We start from the raw sequence: 17,989 nt of genomic DNA, 5'->3' as shown, positions 1-17,989 counted from the left end.
TCTGTCTCTGAGAACACTGTGTCCTTGGCGAGGGTGAAAACAGCAAGCCTTGATGAGACCATTTTCCCTGCAGAGAACGCTCTTGCTGGGATACTTTCCTTCCTGGTGGCTTCTCTCGTATGATTCTGAATTCTTTTCTGTGCTCTATTTATGATACAACAACCAGTGGGAATGAGAGCAGAATGTTCTGTGAGGGAGGCCAATGGGCTGTGTATAGTGCTGCCAACCAGGACCCGGGCAGGTGTGTCTGTGGCTGCAGAGAAGAGGCCTAGCTCAAGTTGCTAATAGCAACAGGCACTGATCTGGCAGGAAGTCACGTCCGATGCTAAGCTAGTATCAGCAACGGAGACAGACAGGTGCATCGGGTCCTGTCTCTGTCTAGCATCAAAGGCGTGTTTGTTACATTGTTGTGAGGCATCCATTAGAGAGTAGCACTCAGATGTGGTTCAGGCCAATGGAGAGTCTTTATTAGCTGGTCTACGACTCTGCCCGGTGTTTGGAGTCCAAATGCGGTCCTTTTGTTTCTCAAGGTGAGCTTTTAAAGACAAAAACTACATCGTGGGTTGACACAGCTCAGTTAGCAAGAACAGTTCACCAAAAGCAACAGTATAGAAGTCAAGAAGCAAGGCTAGTGCATTTAGAGACTTTCCCAGAACTATGGACTTTGATGGATTGGGTTTTTGTTCTCATCTCAGCAGGTGGTGACGCCTGTAAATTAGGTTCCAAGGACTGAATAGTACTCCCATCATGGTGTCACTTGTGCTAAGATCTGGGGGGCTAATAAAGTCTAGGGGCTGTGATGGTTTGAAGGAAAATGGCCCCCTAAGGGAGAGGCACTATTCGGAGACAGGGCTTTGCCGTGGTGGGTGTGGCCTTGCTGGAGGAAGTGTGTCACTCTGGAGGTGGGTTCTGAGGTCTCGTGTATTCTCAAGCCACAGGCAGTGTCTCAGACCACTTCCTGTAGCCTGCCTATCATGAGTTAGGACCCTCAGCTCCAACACCATGTCTGTCTGTACACCACCATGTCATGCCATGATAATAATGGATTAAACCTCTACAAATGTTAAACCACTCCAATTAAATGTTTTTCTTCCATTGTAAGAGTTGTTGTGACCTGGTGTCTCCTCACAGCAATAGAAACCCTGACTAAGATATGGACCTATAAGAGCCTAACAGACATTCTTAACTAGGGGAACAATTGCTCCCCTTCAATCAACAGCCAGAGGAACAACCCTACTTTCTCTGCTCATTAGAGAGGTATTATCCAGTGTATTAATTCTCTAAAGGAAAAGAACCAATAGGATGGGCATATATTGGGACACACACACACACACACACACACACACACACACACACGGGACCTACTGAATCGGTTTATTGATATGCCCTGCATAATCTAGCAATTGCCATTTGCATGCCTAGTAGCTACTCAGTCATTGAAGCTAGGTGACTCGGTGTTCCACCGTGGCCTCACAGACCTGAAACTTTAGGACAGCCCTGGTATGCTGTCCATGTTGGACCCAAAGGAGCTGTGGTCTCGGGCACAGCAGCAGTAGTGAGAGCACAGATACATTCGCCAGTGAGAGGTGAAGGCAGGGCTGCTTTGTCCTTGGACTGCTCTATAGCTGAGCTTCCAGAAAGGTCTATCCATTCCAGGGAGGGTCTGGAAATACCTGCACATTCCTGTGCAGTTGTGTCTGTTAGCTCCTTTCAAATCTAACCAAGCTGACAGTCAAGGGAAGCCAGGACAGGAACTCAGGGTAGGAACCTATGGGTGGGAGCAGATACAGAGGCCATGCAAGAATTCTTCTTGCTGGTGTGTTTCCAGGCTCACATCCAGCTACCTCTCTTATACCTCCAGGACCACATGTCCAGGGGTGGCGCCATCCGTAGGGGCCTGGGACCTCCCACGTCTATTACTGATCAAGAAAATACCCATAGGTTTGCTTGCCTACAGGCCAATCTAATGGTGTTTTTGCTATTGAGGTTCCCTTTTCCAAGATGACCCAAGCTTGTGTCAAGTTGATAAAACAAAAACAAAAAAACCAAAAACCTACCCAACAGTAACCCACTCAGTTTGAAGAGAGTCATAAGCAAGAGCTCTTCCACAACTCAGAGTTGCCCCAAATTGAGGAATATACCCCGAAGTAGAAAGCTATAGGTTCATTTTCTTTACACCTACAGGCTAACTGGCCAGTTTCCCCATTGCCTGTTGCTCATGGATCTCAGTCCCTAACTCTGACCGAAGCTTCCCGTTTCTCCCTTGGCCTGTCAACCAGTTGTCACGTGACATACATTCACATTTGTCAAAATGTTGTGGGTGTTCCCACTGTCCCTCCAGCTACATCTTCTATTCTTTCCATGGGTGATGGGCAAAGGCCTTGTGGTTCCATTCCTGGAAAGGAGGGTGGAGGCGAGAGCAATGGTGGACATTTTCAGAGTTGGAAGCCGCTAGGACATGGGAGCAGGTAGAGGCCTGGCTGGGCCCTGAGCCGCTCTCTTCTTTATTTCCCGCACCATGGATCAAGACCTTGCTCTCATATCTTAGCAACCAAGATTGGTGGCGCTCCCCAAGCAGCAGGGGCTAGAATCCAAAGTAGACTTACCTGGTAGCTAACTGCAAACTTCTCTGTCACTATTACTTCCTAAGAATGTTTTCTCTGACTGTCTTGTCATGGGCACAGGTGTGTGTGTGTGTGTGTGTGTGTGTGTGTGTGTGTGTGTGTGTGTGTATGCGGCTGTGGGTGTCCATTCAGGACAGCACACATGTGGAGGTCAGAAGACATCCTCCAGCTCTGATCCGTATCCCCCACCTTGTTTGAGATAGGGTCTGCCAAATGTGCCAGGCTGGCTGCCCTGTGACCTGGAGATGCTCCTGTCTCCACATCCATCTCTCTGTAGGAACACAGGCATCTACTATCTATCATCTTTTTATGTAGATTCCAGGGATTTGAATCAGGTCCTCATGCTTTCACAGCAAGGGACTTTGCCCATGGAGCCATTGCTCTAGCCCCACTGTTTTTTGTTTTTGTTTTTGTATTTTTGTTTTTTTTTTGTTTGTTTTTTCTGATGAAAAAGTGTTCATCAGGGCAGGACATTGAGAAAAAATGACACCCCTGGGCTCTGATGACAGTGCCTACATTTTTCTCCTGACCTCACTATTGAACCGTTTGTCTCTGTGTGTCCATTTTCATACAATAACGTCTCATAAGAAAACAAGCCGGCAAGTTGGTTCATACATAACAAATGCATTGATTCTTAAGGACTGGGTTTGTGTGGGTTATGTTTTTCCAAATTATCCTTGAAAATGAGTCTCTTCCCAGCACCAGCTCATAAAGTTCTCAAAATGCAAAGCTCTGGCGAGCACACTGTTGTTGACCTTCGCTGTGGATGCCGGTTAAGATGGTTCCAGTTCCTCAACTCCCGGGGTAACCTGCTATGTATTCTAGGAGAGTATTGCCTGCTCAGTGCTGTCTTCTCCAGGGAGCCTTTAAATGCTAATTAATTAGATAATGCATCCTTGCCATACCTTCAGGTCCAATTCACAATTGGATCTGGCATATGGTGCTGGGAAAATACCTCCCAAGACACTGTGCACACTTGCAGAGAGCCATGCGTGAGAGAAGGCATCCTCTGTGGCCCCTAACTAGACCAACAGAAGAGCAGAAGCTGCTGGGCGAGCTGTCTGCAAACCATTCCCTACTCCTCTTGCACGATTCTCATCCTGGAGTTTCTCTCGGGGAGAGAGAACATCTCTTACCATTGGTCATTTCTAACTGCGCGAGCATCCAGGCGGATGCCCTTTCAAAAGCATGCTGCTGATTAGCTTGCCTTTCCACACGTGCAAGGAATATAAGTTGAGTAGGCTGAAGGTTTGGCTGGGGGCTGGGGAGCCAGCATTGAATGAGGCATAGTGGGTACAGGGTCTCTCTAGGCAAAGCAGCATGGGAATAGCACTTTTGTGCGTCTCAGATGGCGAGATGTGTAAGGGAGGCGCTCCTGTGGCCCAGCTCTCTGTAGGAGCGGTCCCCAACATGCTAAGCTCTTAGAATGTAGGCAGGACTTTGTAGGCTCGTAGTTGAGACCCTCTCTGGGACTCTCCTTATCTGACCAGAGTTTCTGACAGTGTACCCGCGTGAGTGGCTCCCATGTCACCAGACTTCCCTGTCTCTGTCATTTTGGGAGCAGTGTTTTGTTCCACCATGGCTTAGCACCCTAGAATACAGCTCTGCAGAGGCTCTCGGTTCCTGCTGTGAATGTGGCTAGTCCCTGACTCTGGAGAACTCCCTTTCTCATCTCATAGACTCCACCTTTCCCTGGTAGGTCAGGTCATGGATGGGAGAAGAAATAAGGACCAAGTCTGAGGAGGCTCGTGAGGCATGCACTGTCGAGCAGAATCCTTAAAGTCCTTGCAAAGGTGAGGTTGTGTGACTTCAGTGGGACTGCATGGCCACTACAGCTGGTCCAAATGTAAGAGAGGACTCCAGCTACTCCAGTACTCACCCCCATTCCCAGGGCCCCGTTGTTTTACTATTATATTCTGAGTATGGCGTGGCAGAGTTTGCTAGGGTTCAGAATCAATGTCTCTGGGGCCTTAGCATTCTGCCTCCATCCTCCGTGTCTCCTGCTCCCCACCTGAGAGGGGTTTACCTCTGAATTTGGACAGCTTAGGTTACTACAACAAAATGCTATAGGTGGGTGCCTTTGGGGGAATGTATTTCTCAGTACGGAGTCTGAGAAGGTCAGCCCAGGTGCTGGCTATCTTCCTGAGTGAAGTTTTCTGGATGGCTTCCAGGCCATAGCCTCCCCACAGTGTCCCTACCATCCTGTGGTCTACATGCCCTACAAACCCTAAAATGCTCCCCCACTCTTGCGGTGTATGTGTGCGTGCGTGTGTGTACATGGGTGTGGAGGCCAAAGGTCAATGATGGGTGTCTTTTTTTTAATGGCTCTCCACTTTATTTTTTGAGATAGGGTCTTTCGCTGAACCTGAGAACTCACCAGTTTGGCTAGGGTGGCTGGCAGTGGCCTTAGGAACCCTTCTTGCTTTACTTTCCTAGGACAGGGACTACAGGTGACTCGCTAGCTGAGCCATCTCCCCAGTCCTTATGTCTGAGTTCTTACATGCCTGCACCAGCCCATCACTATGTGGGGCCACCACATAGATAGGTCCTGGTGAGTGTCAGTTCTTCAGTGATGGGCCTCAAGGTCAAAAAACTGACAGCAATGTGGCAATCATGTCACCGCCAGCTCTGTAGACACCCTAGGGAATTCTGTCCATCTTCAACTGTGGAGTCTGCGGGTCTGGTAACCCCTGTGCGGGGGACTCTGAGGAGGATTTCATTCCACTTTCAGCTGTGGCTCCTTCTCTGTTCCTTCATCTGTCCATCGTACATCTGTCTGTCCATCCACCCATGCACCGGTTCATCCATGATTCAGTACATCCATGCACCCATCCACCATCCATCCCTCCATTCATCTTTCCCCATCCACCCATCCACCATCCATCCCTCAATTCATCCTTCCACATCCACCCATCTATCACCCATCCCTCCATCCTTCCCCATCCCACCCATCTATCACCCATCCCTCCATTCATCCTTTCCCATCCACCCATCTATCAGTTACCCACCCTTTCATCATCCTTCTCTCCATGGTCTCTCCAATCCATCTGTCCATCCATCTGTCCACCCATCCATCCATCCTATTCTTTGTGCTCAGACTTAGGAGTAAAATCATGCATACCCTGGAGGAGGGGAGGGACCAGCCCTGACACTCAGTTACGAATGCAGACACATCACGAGGCAGGTACAACAGGAAGATGCTGCCCCTGTGGAGACTTGCCAGAGTCCTGAGGGAGTATCTGTGCAGCAGGCAAGTCCTATGTGAGCTACAGAAAAGCCATTTCCTCCATGTACTCAGTGTGGGTGACTTGGAGCACAGAGTCCATGCGAGATGAACACACACTAGGCAGGCCCACCTTCCCGAAAATGCAAGGTTAAGGGCAGGGCATAGAAGAATAAGCCACGGTGAATTACTTTGTTTGCTCTTCAACTAACAAAATGTTATAAACACTATTACTCCATGTAGATGAGAGTTCTGACTCGGGGGACTCCGAGTTGACCAATCTTTTTGGTATCAGTTTAGAAACATGTCCTTTGATGCCATGATGACTTCTTTGGGAGTGAGTCCTTGGGTCTTTCTTTTCAGCAGGAAGAAAAAATCTGATGAAGTATCAACAGCTAATAGACTTGGAAAATTCATCATAATAGAGAATTTCCTGGGATGGTAATATTGAAAGAATATCGTGTCAAAGCAAAATAAAATCCAAACCATAATCTGGCGTGGAGAGAGCGCTAAGAACACTGGGCGTATTTGCTTCAACACACAGTCCTTGTGTCCGCATAGACACACTATTTCTGTGCCCTGCACAGCTGCCTTTTTGGCATCGTTTCTGGAATCTTCTTAGTAAAATATGAGTATGCACTGATTAGCATGCTAGCTCTTTGCCATTCCTATCACATGTCTGGCAGTCACTGGTGTGCTAGCTGCCCAAGGCAATAGAGGAACCTCCCTGCCCGGGGCTTAAATTCCTGGGGACCATGTTTCCTCTTGGCCAGAGAGGTGCATTTCCCCACCCCTACCCCACAGACGGGTGAATACAGCTGTCCTGGGGAAAGTGAAGAAGCTCAAGAGTTCTCTGGGGCTCCCCTGTGTGGGGGTCTAGGCTAATTTGCAGAAGGACTGCATAGGTAAGAGGCCTGTGAACCTCTGTGGATGATGCACCAGATGGACCTACTGCCATCACTCACCCCTCTTCTGTAGGGGGGATGTGAAACCCAGTAGCACTGGGTCCAAGGATCTATGCATGCCCCCTCCCCAGACCTTCCTCGCTTGTGACCTAATCCTTGCTTTCTTCACTACACAGCCCCTCCCCCCCCCCCGGTCTGGGGGATGTCAGTAGGTTTGTCCCAGCAAGCCTGGGATGGAGATTCTGGGAATTTGGTTGTGTGGTCTCTTCTGTCCCTACTGAAGGCATTCTGTTTGGGAGAAGATGGGGTGTGGGCTGGAACAGCTCGCGCCCACCAAAGCCTGCCTCTGGACGACTCCGGGGGCTGGAGCTGCCCTTGGAAAGCTTTCACCTTGCATGGCCTGGTGACGCCGAGAAGTAAATGCACGCAGCCCAGATCAGGCACCCCGGGCCGCGAGAGTCTTCTTCTTTCTTCCTTGTTCTGTGCCACAGACAAACTCTGGGAATTCATCAGCTGAAACCAGGAGACGGAAGAGGGCACGAAACTGAAACACTTCATTGTTCCCAAAGATAGTTTTGCAAGATGGCGAGGTCAGGATGTGAACAAAGTGGCAACAGAAGCCATGAAGAGAAGGAAGATTTGAGGCAAAAACAAGAGGGCTCCGGGTGCAGGGCAGAGTGCAGGCCCTTCCTTCGCCACCTTGCTGGACTGACCCCAGTTTTGCGGCACATGAATAAGAACATGCCTGGCACTCTGGGTCTGCTTTTATCTGTGCTACATTCACCAGGGAGGCTTCTCCGTGGTAACAGAAAGAGGGTTTTCCCTAATGAGAAAGCAGCCATCAGCTGGAGCTTTGTGCCTCGGGTTTGTAAGCCCAAGCAACATTTGAACCTGACTCAAATGGACAAGGCAAGCCCCTCTTCTGCTCAGGGCCCCGCCTGGGAGGGGCACAGGCTCCCTGGATGGAGCAAAGAGACAAAGCCAGCTATCTGTGCCTTTAGATTTGGAAGGGACCAGGAATGTGAAATCCTTTCGAGGCTGGCATTGCCAAGTGTGGCCTCAGCTCTTTCTCCTTTAGCTTCAGGTGTGAGGAGGAGATAGGAGCGCTGTGCCCCACAAGATAGCAAGATCATCACCCAGCGTGTCCCCTGGGGCTTAAAGAGGCTGCGGCAGTAACAAACAGGGACACAATGAACTCCGTTGTGCTGGGAAGGCACAAAGCTGTCCGGGCTGGGACAGGATGGCAGAGATGCCCTGCCTGCTGCCCTCAGGGAGGCCCAGGCTTTATCAGAGTCTCCCCCTTCCGCGTGCTCTACTTTAGGAAGGCTGGGACTGGTGACCCACAGGCTTCGAATGGATTTTTCTATTTTTGCTTCTGCCTCTGCTGTTACCAACACATTCTGGCGTTTCCTACTCTTTTTACATCGCTTACAGCCCGGATGGAGACAAAAACATAATACCCTGGGCCAAGACAGTTAGAAATCAGGGCACGAGAGAGTCTGGGTAGAGTAAACAGCAACCTGCCTAAGTGGTGTGGAGCCTTTGGAGCCAGTGGCGTCTGTCATCTGTCACTGGAGGCGCTCACTGGCGGTAAGATGGCGTTTTAGAGGTTTATTGAAATTACAGTCATTTTCAGAAACAACTGCAACAGAAAAAAAAAATCAACCTGCCTTTTATTCCAAAACATTAGCTGCACAGGACAGACCCACCTATGAGCATGTACCTCTTTCCTGTCACTCATCCATCCTGCATTAAGTGTACATTATTATAGAAAACAACAAGCGGCTTCACAATAAGTGTATTGTGGGATGCCCTGATACACTGGGTTAGCTGATGCAGTTACCATCCACACATATTTGGGATTTTGCTGTTGTTCTAAGAGCACCTAAAATCTACTCTGCAAGTCGGAGGCCAAAGCACTGCATGACCTGTGTATTGTTTGTTTGTTTGTTTCGCAGTACTAGGGATCGAACCCAGGGCCTTGCCTTTGTGAGGCAAGCATTCTTTCGCCAAGCCTCATGTGGCTCTCTTGTTGACTTTTTATTTTGAGGGTGGGCGGGTAGGGTGGGCCTATGTCAGGTTACTCAGAAACTGCCAAGGGGAGGCAGAGCTATGTAAATACTAAGGGTGAAACTGATTTTTAAAAAAATCAGATTTAACTTGGATTTTTTTCTCTCTATTTTCAATCTCTGCAGTGTCTGGTCAAAAGCACATGCCAACAATATGTTTGCAGAGAGAACAGATAAACACATGTGTCTCTTCTGTGTTGGCATCTCCCTTCCTCCTGCCTTCCCTCCCTTCCCCTTCCTTCCTTCCTTCCTTCCTTCCTTCCTTCCTTCCTTCCTTCCTTCCTTCTTTCTTTCTTGTTTCCTTTCTTTCCTTTCTTTTTTTCTTTCTGTCTTATTTCAACACACTACAACCCAGGCTAAACATTTATAGGTTTTCCTTTGTCCTTTCATCTTTATTTCTCTTAGAGCAGGCCACTCAACGTGGTTGTTGCTTTAATGTCTATTTACAGTCCAGGTGAAAGCAGAAAGTCACGGGCAAATGAGAAGGCCATAGCAGGCCCCCTTGGCAGGCCCGGTCCTGGGGTTTAATGAGGAGGTGCCGAAGGGCTCAAGAGATTAATCCAGACAAAGCAAGAGTTTCCAGTCTGCAGCTTTGGCCACCGGCTTGGTGGGTACCACACAAAGCATTCTGGGATGGCAGTGTGAGAGGAAGATACTTAGCGCAGAATAACTCTGGAAGCAAAGACTGGAGCAAGGCAGCTCCTCTGTGGACCGGCGACTCTTTCTTTCTGTGTTTTCCCTACTGGTCTCTGGTTGTTTTCTGGCTGGTGAGGCCTCATTCCCATCCCTCTGTCTTCACACATCCTTCTCCTCCACCGGCATTGGTGGAGTCTGGTACAAGGAGTTAGGATGCAGGTGCGTACAGTTCAGTTCATAGCGGACACCACTGAAAAGAGCCTCGCCATCTCGTGGTGCCCTACTGAGGGGTCTGTGTCGCTCATTCTTTGTGAGAAGAGGCTGAGGTCCTTGGGCTGCGCTCAGTGCATAATCAGGGTGAGCTCACAAACCACATTCAAATTAAATATTTATCCTGCTCTTCCATGGCCCTACTTACACAAGGGGCAGTTATTGTGATGCTAATTAGCTTCACCAGCATATAGTTCCTGGCAATAAAAGGTCTTTGCATAATTAGTTTGTATGAAAGAAACAACCCTGGTAAATATTAAATATTTAATAATGAATATTTAATAGCTCAAAATAACAGCCTATCACACATGGCCAGAGAATCTACAATCCTAGACTCTAGGAACACCAATTCACAAAACCAGCATCTGCACAAGGCGTGGTTTCACCTGGGGAAGGCAGACCTCTGGCCCTTTGGGGCTCAGCATGTGGGGATCCCTGGGTGACTTCACCTCTCTTGGTATACCCAGCTTTGTCTCGTGCCAATGATGAAGGATGCCGTTCACAGAAACAGCTGGTGCAGCAGTGGCAGGAAGAGCTCCTTGTTGTCACACCAGGCTCCTTGAGATGGGAAATGTGTCCTTCCGGGAGCCTGAGGTCTTACAGTTTGCAGTAAATGCCTTGTACATTTCCATCTATAGGAGAATGCTGCTCCTCTACCGTCGCTGTCAGTGTATCAATGAGTTATTTGGTGGCTGGGACGGAATACCTGGTAACAAACAACCCATAGGGGTTGATGGATTTATTCTGGCTCTGGATTTAGGTGGTATGGTTCATCGTGGTGAAGGCATGGTGGTGGGTGGGTGACTCCGTGGTAGCAGAAACAGGAAGCCAGCATTTGCTTGTACTTCAGCAGACCAGGAAGCAGAAAGAGATAACTGGCAGCAGCGTGATAAAAATATAATTTTAAAAGAAGTTTATTCATCCTACAAGCCGAACATGTAGGATGCTAACATCAGGATTCATCTTCTCTCCATTAATTTCCCCATAAAATCAATCACAGATGAGCCCAAACACCCTAGGTGTTGATCCATGCGACCGAGCTGACAATCTAGACGTCAGCCAGCATTGCCATCATCAATATCCCTCTTATGCTTCTCCAACCTCAGTCTGTGAATGGAGACCAACAGACAGGACAGAAAGAGGGGCTCAAAAGCTCCTGCCCGTGTCTCAGGAAGCTCACAGTGGCCGTTATCCCCTGGGGTTTGCATGGAAAGAATAGCGGTCCCAGAAGGAAGCAGAGAAAGAAGGCCCATGAGAGCGCTGAGGAACGTCTCCATCCTAGAAGGCTGGAGCAGTGCTCCTTGGACAGGAAGCAAGCTAGACGCCAGTGAGGTGTGCAGAGATGAGCTTCAATGGTTTATTGGTACCACAAAGCGTTTCTCTTGTATAGGCCAGAGATGGGAAATGGTGCCCCTCTAGATATGTGACCACCAAACATGGGGCAGCCAACGGGAGGGCCAGGCCAGCGTGTGAAATCCTAGCTCACTTCTGCATTCTGTTCTCACGAGCCTTTTTCCTCTATTCACCTCCTGTCACTGAGAGTCACACAACCAGAACCTGAGTTCAGCCTCTGGACATCCAGTCGTGTGTAACTGGAAACCTGGGACTGGACTGTGGTCTGTGAGCAGGTGGAGTCATTTCAACACAGACACGCTGATGCCATAACCCCGTCTCTAGACGGCCACACCTGGAAATCCACGTGCTGTGGGTGTGACTGGTAGGTAGAGCTAAGATGCTAACCCTCATCCTGTCTGCCCATATCCTTATAGGAAGGAAGCTATATGAAGACAGACTCTGGGAGAAGCCACATGGCCAAAACAGGGTAAAGTTATGGGGTTAAAAGCCAAACTTTCAGGGCTCTGCGAAGTCAGGTGAGGTTCAGAGCGTTATGCTATTGTCTGGTGGCAATGTGTTCACACTGTGGTCCCCAGGACTGTGACAGAACAAGTGTCTGCTGCTTGAGCCATTTAGCCTGATAATGCTTGGTTATAGAGCACAGGGAGAATGGTGTACTCCAAGTCTTGGTTATAGAGCACAGGGAGAATGGTGTACCCCAAGTCTTGGTTATAGAGCACAGGGAGAATGGTGTACCCCAAGCTTTGTGCTCTAAGTCTCAAATTTCTCATCTTAAAAATATGAGTAATGACCGTCTTATTTGAAATTGCTTTGAACATTGAAGCTAGGCCCTCACTAAGTGTACGTGCTTCGGTTCGTCCTCAGTGTCTTGATTGATCTCTGCTCTACTTCTGGCATGAATTTGAGGCAGCGTCTCATCAAAACATGGGCACAAGTTTTATGCATGCCGAAGACGGTGACAGTCGGAAGACATGCCAGTAAAGCATGTGGTAATATATGGTTATGCGGCGGTGCGTGCCGAGAGAGCAGTAAATTTCTGTGACTTCCAGATGAAGATGTATCTTTCTAATACTAGGTGACATGTTATTCTGGTTATTTATTTCATCAATTTTGTTCTTTTGTTTTCCTGGCTCTTACTTGGACTGACAGACCCATCACGGTTTGATCCGAACTGTGAATCTTGCACCCTCCTGTGCGGGGATTTAGAGAGTAACGGGTGTGGGGAAGGGGCTGCCTTTGGGGGCTCTCTGTTATCTCTAGCTTTGGTCTCTGTTCTGGTTGATCAGTAGCAGCTCACAGGGGGCATGCTCTACTGTGTGGAGAACTCTCTCTAGCACTCCCTCTGTAGAGCCAGGCAGGAAACCTGACAACTGAAGGCTGTCAGCAAGGCAAAGGTGTGCCCCTTTGTAACCTTTCCCCACCAGCTCCTTCAAAGGCCAAGTTCAGGATGGTGCTCAGTTGTCATCTCGAAGAGTCTTGCTTTACCCTCAATGAATGGACTACACGCTGCCTTTCATTAGTGTTTGGCAAGCTTTTTCATCATGGTCATCCTGTTTGCTGGGATCCGTTCAGGAGGCCACTGACCTCCTTTGGGTCACACAGCTCTGGACAAGCTGGTCCTAAGGACAATGGTCTTCCTTCTCTGCTCTTTTGGCTGCCAGTCGCTATGGGTGGCCACTTTTGACTTCCAAGGACCAATTCTAACACACAGTGTAAAGACTCTGTCTCTGACCCATCAGCTAGGGCCCCAGAGTGTCCAGGAAAGGTCAAAGATTTCTCACATGCTGCCTTCTAGTTTCCTTCTGAGGACCCTATGCAGAAATCTATCGGTGTGAACTTTTCCTCATTCTGATGGCAAGGGGTTCCAAACCCCATGAAATGCACATGGACTTGCAGGACTCACAAGGGCCCTGGATGAGCTCATGTAAGCACTACACCAGTTCTGGGTAGCGGAGACTCAGAGGTGGCGGGGCTATGTGCAAACTGTGCAGGAATCTCCAGTCGTGGAGCTTTCTCGAGTTGTTATCTGTGTTGGGTTAGAACCACTGGCAATGCGGCTACTAGAGTCACACACACTCCTGTAAGGGACTCCAGTAAACTCCCTGATCCATCGGGATGGAAGCCTTGGCCAGTTGTTTCCCTCACTCTGGATTAAACAGATAGAATTCTCAGCATCCCAGTATTCCCTCATGGAAAACCTAAACAACTATTTGCTCACCAATAGGGTCCCTGGAGATGTTGCACATGCTTTCAGATTAAGGAAAGAAAACAGAAAAGAAGAGAATGCTGGGGAGGGAAGCACCTGTCTGCCATGGAGAGAGAGAGAGAGAGAGAGAGAGAGAGAGAGAGAGAGAGAGAGCGCTGTAGTAAGAAGCTGGACAAAGGGACACATGTGGAGTGGGCATCCACCCCTCAAAAGGAGACAACAAGATTTGGTCTCAATTGTTCCCTTGATTTTCTCCAAAATCAGCAGATACTAAAGCTATAAGTTGACTCCACTCAACAGACCAGAGATGCTGGGTTGAGAAATGTGGGAGGAAACAGGTCTGCCTTCATGCTGGACAGTCTCAGGTCTACCTTCATGCTGGACAGACAGTCTCAGGTCTACCTTGATGCTGGACAGTCTTAGGTCTACCTTGATGCTGGGCAGTCTCAGGTCTACCTTCATGCTGGGTAGTCTCAGGTCTACCTTCATGCTGGATAGTCTCAGGTCTACCTTGATGCTGGACAGACAGTCTCAGGTCTACCTTCATGCTGGACAGTCTCAGGTCTACCTTGATGCTGGACAGTCTCAGGTCTGCCTTCATGTTGGACATTCTTAGCTCTACTTTCATGCTGGACAGTCTCAGGTCTACCTTGATGCTGGACAGACAGTATCAGGCTTCTTCATCAGAGTATCATTCATCTTGGTTCCACAGATCTTGCGTCTGCACTTGGGGTGAAGGTGGGGGCCAGCACACTGCTGTGGGACCGGTCATATTCTCTCCACTTTGAGTGAAATATTAATTTAATACATCTGATTGGAAAGAGGGTTCCAAGGCCAAGTGAGCAAACACTTAAAGCTGGGTCCAGGGACAAGGCCATGTGAGAATTGGAATTCCTAAGCATCTCACAAGAGAGGGCATATTTTACAGTTAGTACCTCGCTTCAATGCCACATGTCACTCAGGACATCCAAATTGTTACTTCTTCTGTGAGTATATCTTTATGTCACTTAGACAAAACATCATTGTTGAGTTCTGGAATGACCAAACTAACTCTCTTATTCCTTGCCTTGTGCACACTTAACTAGCTCATTGCAATATGATAAATACCAAGAACCAAACATGTGGAGATGTGAAATTTGTGAAGTCCACACTGTCATCTGCTGGAAATGGCTAGTGTTCTTTCTCAGAGAAGTTCAGGTTAGACCCACAAATAAATGGGAAGATTTGGGTGACTTGGGCTGTGTCAGTCACAAAGAAAGCAAGGTCTAACGCCCCTATGGAGAGTGCTGGCTTGTGGATGCATAAGTGAGCAGCTTGCTGGAATGTTATGAAGGAGCCATAGCAAGACAGTCTACAGGGAAAAGTGAACTGAAGAGCCAGCAACCTCTTACAATGATGAAGAATAATGTGAGGTGGAGATGCAAAATAGGTTCTAGAAGCAATTGAGTGGCTCTTCTTCTATTTCTTTCTGCCTCTATATCACCTGCTGATTGTATACTTCCTTATTTATCTTCCTGGGAGTGGACAGAGAGGCCTAGACACTAGGAAACATAGCCACAGTGCAGATAAATTAACTAGCTACCCATTGCCACCTCAGGAGAAACTCATATTTCATGCTTCTAATGTAATCAGAGGCTGCAAAATTTAATCAAGGGCTTCAGTATTTCACGCCTGTGAGAGAATTACTTTGAAATATTGCCCCCCTTCTTTTCTTTAAGCACAGGAAAGGACCAGGACTGATGCTGGATTTTAACCAGTGCCGTTGAACTTTGCAGAACACAGATGGGTCTTATATTAGAAGCTGAAATATTTTTTCCCACGTGGAAAAAAAGAATTAAGCCCCAGATGGTGGTTTCTTTGCTTTTGTAGACAGAGAGAAGTAGGGTATTGGAATGTATAGTGTCCAGTGAGAGAGGGAAAAGCTCCTAGTCTTGGTCTTTTCTAAACAACACCCCTGAATTGCTTTTGGAAGGCAATATGTGGAATTGAGATTCTAGAGTAGGTAAGAAATCACAGAAGTATAAGTCCCCCAAAACCTGCAGCCCTGCCTGCTAATTTTGTAGTAGATTCTTCCATGAGACTCTTCTCATACCTACATATCTGAGTCAAGATGCAGAAAGGGGCCTCATGATCAGAATTTGGGGACATGCTACAGATGATGCTTTATGTGTCCTTTGGGTACCTCTTACAGTAAAAGATACAATCAACTGCACCAGTGTGCCAAAGCCACGTCTCTGCTCCCCGACTTCTTTGTCTAAGGTTCCAGTGAATGTAGAGGGGGCAGGTGAGACCTAGTGCACCTTGCTAGGGTGGATGGTGTTCCTGGGGACAAAACACACTGAAAGGAAAAATGGAAAGAGGATATACATGCTGTGGAATAAACCTTCTGAGCACTATGAATATGTATTACAATCATTGGTTAATAAAGAAGCTGACTGGCCTATAGCAAGGCAGGATAAAGTTGGGTGAGATAATTCTACTGAAGATACTGGGATGAGAAGGGGTAGGCAGTGAGTCACCAGCAGATACAGAAAGAGCAAGATGGGCACATTGTACTGAGAAAAGGTACCAAGCCATGTGGCAAAGCATAGATTAGAAATATGCATTAATTTAAGTAAAAGAGTTAGCTAGTAACAAGCCTGAACTATTGGGTGGGCATTTTTAATTAATATAGAGTTTACATTTTGGTTATTTGGGAAGTTGTCTCAGCACAGGGAAACTTCCACCTACATGTACAGAAGATGTCAACTAATGTTTGATATTTTGTTATAGATGAAGTTTCTGTCCTGCCTGCTCCTGTTGCCATTCATCCCAAAGTAACACATAGATGCTTATATTAGTTATAAACTGTTTGGCCTATTGGCTCAGGCTTATTATTAACTAACTCTTACAACTTAAATTAATCCATAATTCTTATCTATGTTTAGCCATGTGGCTTGGTACCTTTTATCAGTGAGGCATTCTCATCTTGCTTCCTCTGCATCTGGGTGGCAACTGCAGACTGAGCCTTTCCACTTCCCAGAATTCTCCTAGTCTGGTCTTCCTGCCTATACTTCCTGCCTGGCTATGGGTAAATCAGCATTTTTATTTAACCAATACGAGTGACAAGTATTTACAGAGTCCAAGAGCATTATCCCACAACACTTCTCCTTTTTTCCTTTACAAAACAAAAATTCTGAATCTAATCTCCTTGGTTTAGCTTTTTCCCTGACCATTATCCACACTTGTAACCAACACTCTAAACAAAGATAAACATTCATAATTCACTTTTTTTGGGGGGGATTATGGGTGTAGTTTTCTAGGCTACATCCTGCTTATTGGGGGTGCTGCTAATCTTATGGGACACAAAGAACATTTAGGATTATGGTCAAATCCTAACTGGAGTATTCTATGAGCCTGAATCATCTCAGCCAGCAGTCTTGAGGTTGTTCTATATATAGAACTCAGAGGAAACTCCAACAGAGGTCCTCTAAAATGTTGGATCATCTGGACCATCTGCTCCTATTGAAGATTTTTCAGGAGCTCTTCCTTGATCAAACCTTATTTTTCTTAACCCAGAATGAATCCACAGCCTCTCATTTCCTGTGGAAACAAAAGCAAAATCTCTTCTCCAAAGTAACATATATTTTGATTTAAATTTTAAAGTCAAGGCATTTTCAAAATATATATGTTGGATTAATCCAGCAGCATTTATAATCTAATGTCTTTTAGCAGCTCTTGCTCCTTTCTCAGAAGTCAAACAATTCAAAGACAACACAATAGCATTCAGGAACCAGATTCTCTGTGTATTTACCATTTTTAAGCGGCTTTAATTTTTGTTTTTTTTTTACTATATTTCTTTTATTTTAAATTTAAATTTTTGTATTTTTGAGACAGGGTTTCTCTGTGTATCTTTAGCTGTCTTGGAACTCATTCTGTAGACCAGGTTGTCCTTGAACTCACAGAAATTCTCCCTCTGTCTCCCAAGTGCTGGGATTAAAAGTGTGGCACCTCCACACCTAACTACTCTCTTTCTTTTTTTTTAAAGGACTTTCTCTATCCTTTTTCTTTTCTCTTCCAAGTCTACATATATTTTTAAACATACTGTAAACTGTTTAGAGCGTATTTATTTATGTCTGAATTTGTCTCTACTGTATACCGCTCTTTTCTGACCACAGGAGTCTTTAATTTGCTAAGCTATATGGCTAAGATTAAAGTTAAGCTTTGGCAGCTGGATCCACCCCATTCCTTAGCTTTTTGAGAGTCTAACTTCATGGCAGAGGTACTGGCAGGAGCCATGTTTATTGTTAGAACTCTGTGGAATTTCAAGGTCCCTGCCACCACCAAGAAGCATGCTGCTGACTACTCATAAACACCAATTAAGTGTTAGGTGGCAGGACCTCTTAAAAGAGCTGCAAGGTTTTGCTACTTAATGCTGAGTCAGGAGGCCTCTCTTAAAGGAGACACCTTGCCTCTAGCAAACAGAGCCCACCTGAGAAAAAAACTGTTACCAAGAAGCCATGCTTAACTCTGTTCTTTCGTGTTTATAATTCCTTTCCAAGCTCTCTCAGGTTTTATGTGGATGAGTTGCCCCATGTTGGTGTCATTTATAGACAGAGTTTTTGTCCCGCATGGTCGTGCAACTGTTCAGTACCAAAGTAACACACAGAAGTTTATATTAATTATAAACTGTTTGGCCTATTAGCTCAGGCTTACTATTA

This window comes from Microtus pennsylvanicus, chromosome 9 (assembly GCF_037038515.1).
Source record: "Microtus pennsylvanicus isolate mMicPen1 chromosome 9, mMicPen1.hap1, whole genome shotgun sequence".
Classification (NCBI taxonomy): domain Eukaryota; kingdom Metazoa; phylum Chordata; class Mammalia; order Rodentia; family Cricetidae; genus Microtus; species Microtus pennsylvanicus.
The sequence above is the reverse complement of the archived record's forward strand: the minus strand, read 5'-3'. Positions refer to the sequence as shown.